This window comes from Armigeres subalbatus, chromosome 1, assembly GCF_024139115.2.
Source record: "Armigeres subalbatus isolate Guangzhou_Male chromosome 1, GZ_Asu_2, whole genome shotgun sequence".
Taxonomy (NCBI): Eukaryota; Metazoa; Arthropoda; class Insecta; order Diptera; family Culicidae; genus Armigeres; species Armigeres subalbatus.
In genome coordinates this window covers 167,407,463-167,416,260 of record NC_085139.1, presented here as the reverse complement: position 1 = coordinate 167,416,260, position 8,798 = coordinate 167,407,463, and the positions used below count along the sequence as shown (strand labels likewise).

The window sequence follows — 8,798 nt, the reverse complement described above, 5'->3', positions numbered from 1 at the left end:
TTGTGTTTTATAGTGATGTTACAATACATTGTATTGTTTTTCTATAATATTTTTTATTCGGGTGGTCTATGCACATAATCCGTACGTGCGTGTATACACTATATTGTTTGTAAAACTGACCATTTTTGCATATAACAATAACATGACCGTTGTACAAACATATTACATGCATTGCATATAACTTTGCTTACACGTTTTCATTCAACCATAATTTTTATAGGAAATTCCAATAGTGCAGTATTATATGACTACCACATAACATTGATTGAGAAAGTTGGTTCAGTGTGGAGACCTCAATACACGCTTAGTTCAGTTCACCCAAATATGGGTGAAGAGTACTCATAATCACCAAAAAGTGCACATACGTATTTATGGGTGAATTGCCGTTTACCGATTTATGAGTAAACCATAATTTACCTATATTTGGGTGATTTATAGAACAAAAATTCCTAGGTGAATTTTACCTATATTTAGGTAAATATTCAAGCTTTTTTAGTGAGCGTTGCAGCAGTATTTCCGAAAATTCTGAAATTATTATTTATGAAACCATATATGAATATATTCTTAAAAACAGTAGACAATCATTTATTATAATATAAAAGCTTAATACAATTTGACTTCTGTTATTTATGATCATTACTTCTTCAGAGCAATGCATCATTCTTCAGATCAATGCGAATCAGCGTAAAAGTTCACCGAGCTAGAATTATAGGCTTCTGTGGATCCTCTCCGGAAGCACATGGAATACTCCGCATCACTATGTTGGAACCAATTCCCGGAAGATCACAAACCAGAATATCACGAGTGAATTGGAGTTTCTGGTGCCAAATAGTATTGATTGTTTGTTTGATTTGGCCTCGCAAACTGCAGCCGTCCTTCTCCTGGTCTAGCTGATTGGAGACACTCGGTAATCTGGACTCGGATAAATCCAACAAAATCCAGCACATTGGTGCGGATATCGCTGAGATCATATGGCAGTTTGTTATATAAACCTGCGATTAGATAAGAGAGTCAATTGTTATAAATTTTCCACAAGTTCTGGACTTCTCGGAACTTACATTATAAAGCGCTAATGCCGCCTCCCGAGCCCCTTTGTAGTTGAGGAATCGTTTTCAGTCCCGAACGTTCCGGACGAAATTCCACCAACGTACCGACGAGCATAACATTCTTGACCATCTTTCGGGCTGTAGCTGAGCGGCAATTTCCGACATGGAATTGTTGTTCTTTAATTTCCACAAGCGTATTCGTAAGGAATGATTTATAAAGTTTCAGCTACGCTTGATCATGAAGATGATTAAACTGCCCCAGAAAGCACACGTTCATTGCCTGCATCGTAACTAATCGAACTGGTGACTGCCACCGATTCTCCAAGCAAATGCGAAATCGAAATTCTGCAAAAACAAAAATAAACATTAAATCTTTTTGGGCTGTTAAATATATCTGTAACACTTACATTGTTTGCAACCATGCTACGCCTTGGGAATGCACAATTTAGGAATAATTTAACGGCGACGATGAAAATAGCAGAAGAATTTTTCGAATCTCCATGTTTGTTGTGAAGCTGTTGACAAGATTTTTTTTTCATCCAAAAATGGGTTACCTAGATGACCCAAATATGAGTAAAGGCAGACTTACCAATAATATGAGTGAAATTTACAGATTTTATTAGTAAATTTTACTGATAATATCAGTAATGTTTCATTTACCCATATTTGAGTGAACAGGTTACGTATTTATGGGTGAACTAAACTAAGCGTGTAGGCAAATTTATTTGAAACTCAGCGATCGCTTCGACATCTGGTAGTCAGATTGAAAACTATGAAAAACGTGATGGGTTGGTATTAAAAGATATTTTAGACGATCCCCACCAGTGCGTAAATAAAGCCAAAATAGCAACCTCTATCATGACGCGAACTCGCACCGGTCGTTGGTAAACGGGTTTGGGAAATGTAAACGCAACCTTCGGTGAATAGCGAGTTGGCAAATTTGGCGACCCGCTCCAACCGTTGCCAAACCATCACACGGAAATATAGAGTAACGCATAAATAAAAAATGTGCCGGCTTCTGATTTTTTTTTCGGTTATTCATCATCAAAACCATTGTGATGGACGTCAGTTTAGTTTGGATTTCAACTGATTGGCGGCGCTAGTGCATATGAAATAACCTGATAGGTTAGATATCTCGAAATCTGGATTTTTTAGAATATTGGCGTCTTCTACAAAGTTGTTCGGGTGGTCAAAACCATCATGACGAAAACAAGTTTAATTTGAAATACAACCGCTTGGCGGCGCTAGGGAATTGGAAATAACCTAAAAGGTTAGATATTTCGATAGTTGAAATCTTAAGAATATTGCCGTTTTCTACAAAGTTGTTCGGATGATTAAAACCATCATGACGAAAGCAAGTTTAGTTAATAATTCAACCGCTTGGCGGCGCTAGTGTATTGAAAATAACCTGATGGGTGAGGTATCTCAAAATATGGAATTTTTAGAATATTGCCGCCTTCTACAAAGTTGTTCGGGTGGTCAAAACCATTATGACCAACGCAGGTTTAGATTAAAATATAACCGCTTGGTGGAGCTAGTGTATAAGAAATAACCTGCTAGGTTAAATATTTCGAAAACTGATTTTTTTAGAAAATTGCCGTATTCTACAAAGGTGTTCGGGTGATCAAATCCGTCATGATGCAAGCAAGTTTAGTTTTAAACACAATCGCTTAGAGGCGCTAGTGTATAAGAAATAAACTGATAGATTAATTATCTCAAAATCTGGAATTTTCAGAATATTGCCGTATTCTACAAAGTTACTTGTCATAAGACGAGTTCGTACAATTCCATTTAATTCCACCACTTGGTTGTACCTTTGACAGATACTTATTTCGACCTCTACAGTAAAGCCATCTTCAGTGTCTCGTACTTGACTCGATTCGACTCAACTCGAGCGCCAACGAGATTTGCGGTTTCAAACTAAACTTCTGGTTTTGACTCCCCTTATAAATCTTACATAATAACCAACCTAACAAATAATTCGGATAACTTTGTAGAAGATGGCCACTTTCTAACTCTAACGGATTTAGAAATATTTAACCTAACAGGTTATTTCTTATACACTAGCGCCGCTTTGCGTATGAATTCCAAACTAAACTATTTTCCATCATAAATGTTATGGCTACCCGAATAACTAGAAGACAAAATCTTTCTAAGTCTTATATAGATCTCGAGATATCCACCTCACTAAATTATTGCATATATGTTAGCTAGCGCCACATAGCAGATGTGTGTCTGATGATCACAAAATGCATTACGCACATACTTATATTACAAAAGTTGGAGCGCGTTCTGAAAGATTTGAAAACAAATAATATTTTTTTTCCTGATTTTATTTATTTCCGTGTTTGCCTCAATAGCAACCGGATATTCACCACCGGTGCGAAGCATGATTGCACTTCAACAACCTTGATAGAAACAACCGGTGCGATAACAAGTGCATAAATAAAATATGAACGCATTTCGTTCCTATACTAGACACTCATTTGGATACACATCGGTGGGCATCGTCTTAGTTACTAGCAGCTATAGACGAATCCAAGTAAAAATAAGAAGAAGACACACGACGGTGCTAACTTTGACAGATCCTACAGCTTAGCATAGGGAGATCATTTTAAAATGCTTATAATAAATTCTAGACAAAATGTAATTAAAATCTGATTGATGTATGATACGGAAAAAGTTCCGAACTGTATGATAGATACATTTTTGGAAAAAAATCAAAAAATTGAGATAAGCTTCCAGATATGTAATTCGGAACTTTTTCCGTACCGTACATCAATCAGATTTTAATTACAATTTGTCTAGAATTTATTATAAGCATTTTAAAATGATCTCCCTATGCTGAGTTGTAGGATCTGTCAAAGTTAACCACCGTCGTGTGTCTTCTTCTTATTTTTACTTGGATTCGTCTATAATTCGGATTTGCACTGAATTGATAATACAACCGCCGCGCAGAAAATCTGACAATATTAAACTCACCACCGGCAATCTTGCTCAGAGCATCATTATCGGTCGCGAGCATTTTTATCATCAGCGCAGCGCTTTAATTTTATTTAGTTTCGTTATACTCGTTTCCGTATTTTAGCAGCGCGTTTAGTAGCGACCGGTAAAGTGTCAAGTAATGATGCTCTAAGGGTCTGTCTCATTTGGAGAATTAAACTTAAAAGTGACAGTTCGAAAATAAGTAAATAACCCGGTCATAAGAATGGCTGATGCTACCCAGGAATTCCAATAAGACATCGATGCAAAATGATTCGATATCTGTCAAAAATAATCTTGCTCTGCGAGCAGGGTTATTTGATAATTATTGAAATGTCACTTTTAAGTTTAATTCCAGTTTAATTATCCAATTGAGACAGACATAGTACGTTCAGATTATGAGCTATATCACTTGATATAGAGCATCTTGACATCAGTGTTTGTACATCTAGTTTTCACTGGAAATAATGCATATGGCATCTCATGTCAAGATTCGCCATATCAAGTGATATAGCTCATAATCTGAACGTACTATAAGCAGGAACTAATAACCGGGACATGACACTAGGATTTTTTTCGTGTTGCGCTTGAAGTCTCCATCGGTGTGTAGAGTTCTAGGTATACAGTTGAAAAGACACTAAGTCACACGCTATAATCTGTCAACTTTTGAGCATATCTTTTTCACCGTGCATAACTGACAAATGAATTTGTTTTTGTTTTTCTCGACCTGTGTCAAGTTTTGTTTTTCTTTTCCGTTTTCAATAATTAAATTATTTTGGTTTGCGTTTTTAATTTTATTGATCTGTTTATTTACACTATGCATCAGGTCAAGGAAAAAGTGTTGGAAATTTACAGGTAGAATTAACAAAACAATAAGATAGAAAAATAAATTGTATATATCTGGAGCACTTGATTTACAGCCATCTCCTCACGGCGTATGTCCGACATTCCCGCTTCACTTCCATTGGCAGCATATTCCAACACGATGGTCCATACACTAGCACACTTTTCCTGCTATAGATGTACTAGAGATGTTGAAACCTCTTGTGCTTTCCAGCTGCGATCGTATCCGGGTAGTGTTCCGTCGATAGGATTTTTCATAAAGCCACAAATCCGGAATCGGTATAGTTGTGCGGTAGATCGTGCCCAAGAATTTCTTTCCGTTATGCTGCAGTCGTGTCTCGATGACGAAGGCGGTGGATGAAACGGATAGCTGACGATGGAGGTGCTCTTTAAGCGCAGCAGACAGACCCGGGTAGTATACATTACATAGCAGCAGGTGAAGAATGGCACTATTACGGCTTGCACTAGCTTTCGTTTTGTTTGTATCGAGAGCACAGAGACAAATCGCCTGAATGTCCTCAGAGTGTTATACATCTTCTTCACCACGTCATTCACCTGCTGTGCCCAACTTAATTTGCAGTCGAGTTGCAAGCCAAGGTTTGTTACACTGTAACTTAGTGGAATCCTTGAACCACTGAAAAAGATGTTCTCATCCGGAACAACTGTTCCTGACTTACAGAAAATAAACGCTTGAAAAATCGACGAGCACCAAGACAATGCAGCGGTGATTTTCGAAATTACTATATGTATAATGGACTACCTTTGTAAGAGCTGTAGTCGTGCTAAATCCCTTTCGATAACCAGATTGATTATACACGCAAGCAGTGGCGTTAGGATAATTGAGGTACTCGGTAATTTGTTCAAGTAGAACTGTTCGCGCCGTCGCGTATACTTTCGGACACTTAAGAAACCCGGGACTAATAGTTAACAAAAACCAATAATTTATTACGCGAACACTCAACTACTTTATTGCCGGACGAAAACACTGACGATGTGTACTCCGCGACGGATTTATTCTACTGCCTCATTTGTTTACATTCTCCCTTTCTACAATCTACATATAAGCTTAGTTGGAACGATCGAAAACTGAACCAGTTATATAATGGAATGAAGGACAGGGATAATGCGAGAGTTGTTCTCTACTTCTCTATACATGTTCAAAATAGGGATGCTCATGGAAAACATTGCATCGATCAATTATCTCTATCTTGCTTCACCATAAGCCGACCACCTTGAAATAATTATTTCAACTGTTCTCCTATTCTGTCTTCTTTATATGACTACTACAAACATGTCTGATTACCTATTTGGTTTGTTTTGAATCCTCACTCTAACTTGAACGTTGATCCATTTCTTTTCATCTCTTCCTTATCTGCTGCTCCTGCGTTTGACCCAATTTCGGTAATTCACATTCAGGTAGTATCTGATCAGCTGATTCAATAATAACAGTTGAAGCCGGCTGACTACGAATAAGTTTTGCGATGGTTTTGTTTGGTTTAGATAAGGTGTTGTAAAGATGCTTTTTTGTAGGTCTTGGGTGCACTTGATGGAAGAAGGAAGCTGTTTCTGGTAGCAAAATCGTTGTTTCTAGGCCGGAACACTTCGATGTATGGTTTCTGATGGCGCTACGACGAAATTTAACTGTCAAATGTTCCTTTGCTGGTCTCGGTGATGCAACGAAGCTTATTCGATGCGATATGCGATATCGATACTGGCCAAGTCACTGAAAAGATGAGCAGGTGCTTTTTACCTTTATAATCATTGGAAAAACGACTTGCCTGAATCGCAGGCCCCCATGGCCTGCGCTGATGCCGGTTGGCATCGAAGAGTGATGGTTTGCGAATGGAACACCGGGAACTAAGCTAGTTGTTGAAGGAATTCTTAACGGGATTTGATGGGGACAAGATTTCTCGTTGAATCGGACGAAGGACCGTGATGCTGTTACTTTGAGGGTCATGCCGCTGAAAAATATGAGAGGGTGCTTTTTTACCTTATTAACCATAAACTTAAACGACTTGCCTGAAACGCAGGCCCTTGCGGCCTGCGTGGATGCCGGATGGCATCGATGACCCTCTCATATTGGCTTATTCTGCGTTGAACTAGGTGCCACTGTGCAGTGAAGGATGTTTGTAACTTCTTGGGTGTTGAAGTAGGTCACCTCAAAGGATTAAACGTAGACTCAAATTAAAAACTGCCGCTGAATGAACATGCTTGACCAGACTGATAATCCATGCGATCATGCACCTCCACCAAAACCATACGGACCTCTGTTGTCAGGGACAGTAGCTATCATGATCAGCTAGATGGTGAGACTTCACCAGGAACAAGCTATGGTAAATTGTAGCTGGGGGAAAAATGAGGGGATTACTTTTTCGAAAAATACAACATACAAATAACTTAACTGGCGTGCGGAGGTCTTACGACCTCCGCCGTTGGAGGAGTCTTAGTTCTCCCCATTCAGTTGAACAATGTTATCCCGAATCGGTAGAACGCAAATCTTTGAGATTGCTCTACGGTAACTATTATCTTTTGTTTTGACTGTAACAACACGAACATATCCGTCTTCTCCAGCGTGTGTCTCCGTTACTCTGCCTAGCTGCCATGAAAGAGGAGGTTGTTTTTCGTCCTTCAAAACCACCATAGTTCCGATAGCTATGTTGTCCTTTTGCATAGTCCACTTGGTCCTATTATTCAAGTCCGACAGATAGAGCTGTGACCATTTCTTCCACAATTGTTGGGTGTACCGTTGAGCTCTTTGGTACGCCCCTAGCCTATTGTCTGCAATTCCGTCCAAATCTGGCTCTGGAATAGCCGTTAATGGACGCTGGATCAGAAAATGACCAGGAGTCAAGGCTTCATAGTCGTCCGGGTCGTTGCTGAGTGGGGTGAGGGGCCGAGAATTCATAACTGCTTCCGTTTGCGTAAGGACTGTCTGCATCTCATCATACAAGAGGGTGTGCGAGCCAATCGTTCTTTTGAAAAGCAGTTTGAACGATTTAACTGCTGATTCCCAAAGTCCCCAAAATTTGGTGAGCGTGATGGAATAAAACTGAATTTGATCCCTTCCTCCGCAGAGTGCCTGATGATACTTTCCTGGAAGCTCTGATTATTAAACAAACGACGCATTTCTTCCAATCGTCGCCTGCCACCAACAAAGTTTGTTCCATTGTCGCACATAATCATCTCTGGTCTTCCACGCCGGGAACAGAAGCGTTTCAAGGTGGCTATGAAAGCTTCTGCAGAGAGATCTGATGCTAGTTCCAGGTGTACAGCTTTAGTTACTAGACAGACGTAAACGGCAATGAAGATTTTCACAGGGCGATTGCGGCGGTATGGATAGGCTATTTGGAATGGACCGCAATAATCGACTCCTACCCGTTGAAACGGCGAACAAGGGGTGACTCTCTCGGGTGGCAGATCTGCCATAATCTGGTCTTGAACTCTTGGCTTCACTCTGAAGCATGGTACGCAGTTATGAATAACCTTCCGCACTAGATTCCTAATATTAGTTGGCCAGAAACGTTCTCGAATGGACGAAATCATTAGCTGCTGCCCTCCATGCAACAGTTTTTGGTGGTAGTGTTTTACGATCATGTATGTGAACGGATGTTGATAATCGAGGATATATGGGTGTTTTCGACGGGTTGCAATTGAAGCATGGCGAAGCCGACCACCAACGCAAAGTAATCCCTCCCTGAGTTCCGGATGCAAAGTTGAAAGTTTGGACGATTCTTGTACTCCTCTACCACTCGACAGATCCGCTATTTCCTGCGGAAAACCTTCATGTTGGGCAAGACGTATCAGGGTGCACAGCGCTCCATTTAACTCCTCTAACGAGAGCTGACCAGTACAGCGGGTATTATGATTAGTCGGATTAGAGTTGCGGCAAAATCTTTGAATCCAAGCAGTGAGGCGTAGGAGATCGGA

General features: G+C 39.8%; 2 long non-coding RNA genes across 2 annotated transcripts; one reads left to right on the top strand and one right to left on the bottom strand.

The window, feature by feature from the left end:
* Positions 1 to 506: 506 nt before the first annotated feature.
* Positions 507 to 1,571, bottom strand: LOC134208248 (uncharacterized). Its single transcript, XR_009978576.1, has 3 exons — positions 1,454 to 1,571; positions 1,059 to 1,391; positions 507 to 992 (listed from the first exon to the last, which is right to left on the bottom strand). It is a non-coding gene; the product is annotated as an uncharacterized LOC134208248 (long non-coding RNA).
* Positions 1,572 to 4,771: 3,200 nt separating this feature from the next.
* On the top strand, positions 4,772 to 5,588 carry LOC134205518 (uncharacterized). Its single transcript, XR_009978148.1, has 2 exons — positions 4,772 to 4,883; positions 4,949 to 5,588. It is a non-coding gene; the product is annotated as an uncharacterized LOC134205518 (long non-coding RNA).
* Positions 5,589 to 8,798: the final 3,210 nt, after the last annotated feature.